At 37.0% G+C, this 3,395-nt stretch overlaps 1 protein-coding gene across 1 annotated transcript in view; it reads right to left on the reverse strand.

The window, feature by feature from the left end:
* Positions 1 to 3,395, reverse strand: part of LOC107674023 (usherin-like) — a gene marked incomplete at its 3' end in the record, with an annotated part of 75,579 nt that overhangs the window by 2,102 nt on the left and 70,082 nt on the right. The window lies entirely within an intron of this gene.

The raw sequence follows: 3,395 nt of genomic DNA on the forward strand, positions 1-3,395 counted from the left end.
TTATTGAGATGCACCTGTATATAGTTTTATAAGTGTGGTGGGTAGATATACGTTATTTATATACTGTACATACCTTATATTGCCTAAAATAAGAATGTACTTATTTTTTTAAAACCCTCATTAAAAATGTATTTGAAATGTGAATGTCTGAATTATTATGCTATTTTTATTCAATCACATATTTACCATGACAAATGTATGGTTGACTTTATCATGGGGATAGAGCACCTTAATCCAGCCCTTAAGAAGTTATTCTGTAAAGAACACAGAGATCTTGTCTCATGTTGATCAGACAGTCTCAGTCCTACAGAGGGTGGTGGGGGAGAACCTGGATCAGAAGTTGTAGGTTCAGCAGAGCAGATCTCTAATTATATATATATATATATATATTTACACACATACATATACAGTAACATTATTCCAAATTCTACGTTTATTAAATCATTTTGTTTGAACAATTACAAAAAAAAAAATAAAGCAAGGATATATTTGGCAGTTGGTGGATAATGGGAATTGATGGCAAACATGTTTATCCCAAAATATTTTTCTCTGCCAAAAAACATCATATCAGCTATAAGTAAAACAAACAGGGCTATTTGGATTTAATCTGCTTAGTACATAACCTGAATAACTTCAGTCATGTTAGTATTATTGCGGCATTAATCACGTTGTTGTGTATTAATGAGTTTTCAGGAAATGCTAATTACGGTCATAGATTCTGCAGCACCCCATTAAATATACAAATTACAGAATTAAAGAGCCAGAGCTTTTCATTATTAATCTTTAAATGGGGAAAAACTAATGATGTCTGTACAAAGTTTCCATCTACTTTCCACTGACTGAAGCCGTTTGACAATCAATCAAATTAATTAAGTGTGGAGGCTAAAGGGACATCTGTGGGATTTGAGATCCCAGTGGAGCAGCGTGGTGCTGTACGCACTGACAGGCCTGTCCAGAAAAGCTGTGGTCAGAGGTCTCTCAGGCGCAGGGCCGGTCTGAGCGAGCTGATGAGGAATGAGATTCACCTCTGTGGGTCTCAAGACTAACGCTAAGACATGGGATAGATGTGAAGCACTTTTACACAAGGACTGCATCAGCACTTTAGGACACAGTGCTCAGGGTAATGCACCCACCAAATATGGAGAGAGACTAAAATAAATATGTATATACATGTGTGTGTACATATATATATATATATACATAATAAATATTCACAGTACACACACATATTATGTAAACAAAAACTTTTATTTTGAATGCGATTAATCGTGATTAATCGTGATAGCACTAGTATTTTTATAACACTACATGTAGCCTGTTTTCACCGAGTTCTTTTATGCAAGAATTGCATGTACATAACCTGAATAACTTCAGTCATGTTAGTATTATTGCGGCATTAATCACGTTGTTGTGTATTAATGAGTTTTCAGGAAATGCTAATTACGGTCATAGATTCTGCAGCACCCCATTAAATATACAAATTACAGAATTAAAGAGCCAGAGCTTTTCATGATTAATCTTTAAATGGGGAAAAACTAATGATGTCTGTACAAAGTTTCCATCTACTTTCCACTGACTGAAGCCGTTTGACAATCAATCAAATTAATTAAGGAAAATAATCTGTATCATTTAACATTTTGTGCTACAATAGCATGTAGTCTTTGAAAATTGCTTCATTCTCATGTATTACTGCCTCCCATTTTGGGAAACTGTACATTTATTCACTGCCAATGGAGATATGAAAATAGACTGACTTGAAAAGAAATAAATAAAAGTGAAATATATGAATACTACAGACAATGGGCAAACGAGACAAGCCTGAAATACAATATATTACAAATAAATAAAAAATAAAATGAGACATTAGATCAAATGTTCTGATAGGATTTTCACTGTTACTTTAACGCACACACATTTTACATAAACAGAAAAAAAGAACACGACTGCTGCTATATTTCAATGACGATCAAAACTCAAGTCAATTCACCTCAACTATATAGCATTTTTAATCTCAGTTTTACTTTGATTTGTTGGGACTTGCATCCTTTAACAAAGTAATTTCAAGCACAAGATTAGATGACCATTGATTTTGCTTAATTTATTGCTTTGGCTACATTTCAATAATATACAAAGTATTTGTCCCTGAGCATGCTATTTGTTCATCGCTTTCTGCTGTTGTCATTATGCCTCATTTCAGCCATTGAGCTTTTCAGTCCGATTTATCCAGTTCTCGAAGTTCAATAAAAAAAGCAGCTTATTTTCAGCAGGGAAATCTTTGTGTTTTGGGGTAGTGCATCACAGAAATCAACAACACAAACATTTCAGCTGTTTAGTACCTGCATTAAAAATAAAATCAGATGAACTAAAGGTGTGGAAAGTGTAAAAAGCAAAGTCGGCTGAAAGGGGTGTTGTCGTTCTGGTTTGTTCTTTGAGTTCCCTCATTAGTTGGTAGCCATTTATAATCACAGCAGGCCCAAGGACGAGCTCACCACTTTGACTGAAGCCATTGATCAATTAGGGAGTGAGCTGAACTCAACTCAGGGCTTGATTTATAAAGATTTATCCGTTTGTCATTATTTAAGGAAAAAAACTGGAAATTGCAGTGCTAAATGTTAATAGAGTTAGAGGGGGAAATGGCCATTCATTTCCTGAAATTGCAAGGTCACAAAGGGTCACCCATTTATATGCACGCTTCTTAAGGAGGCAATTTAATGTCCCCGACTTCTTAGGGAGGATCTACTAATTGCCTCGTTTTAATATAAATAAAGTCAGATTTCCCAGATATCTTAGAACATGTGTCCAACAAAAAAGGGCTCGCGACATGACATGGTTTCATGTTCGTTTGTGGATTAGGCAGCACAGGGAGGCTGGGGAATGGAGAAGAGAAAATGGCATAAACATGGCATAAAGCACTTCTCCACTGCACATTCTCACCTGTGAATCACTTTTCATGCTAAAAATGTACCACATCAAACAAAAAAACAACTCATATACCTTATCCTCATGTCACTCAGAAGAGGTCATCTGATGTTTGCCTCCTCTGTCACAGAGACAAGAGTCAGCCACACCTACCTAAAACGGCTCGTTCCAACACGCCCCCACATACCTACGTCACTATCTGGGAAGATTTGCATAATGCCGCCCAAATGTTCACGCAAAGAAAGAAGGCGTAACTTTTATACTCGCTGTAGTATTGTTGCCGCCGCCACCATGTCGTGAAGGCGCTGTGTGCTTCGTTGTGAAAGCGAAACTACTTTGTTTGGCCTTCCAAAAAAGGACGATATCGCTTTGTCATGCCTGGAGCTGATCCGTGCTGGTCGCTGAGGAAATACTTCAACTTCGCACCGTCGATCGCCGGATCGGCTTTCACCGTGGACAAAGTGGAGTCCAGCCCG

Source organism: Sinocyclocheilus anshuiensis, unplaced genomic scaffold (assembly GCF_001515605.1).
Source record: "Sinocyclocheilus anshuiensis isolate Anshui unplaced genomic scaffold, SAMN03320099.WGS_v1.1 scaffold544, whole genome shotgun sequence".
Classification (NCBI taxonomy): Eukaryota; Metazoa; Chordata; class Actinopteri; order Cypriniformes; family Cyprinidae; genus Sinocyclocheilus; species Sinocyclocheilus anshuiensis.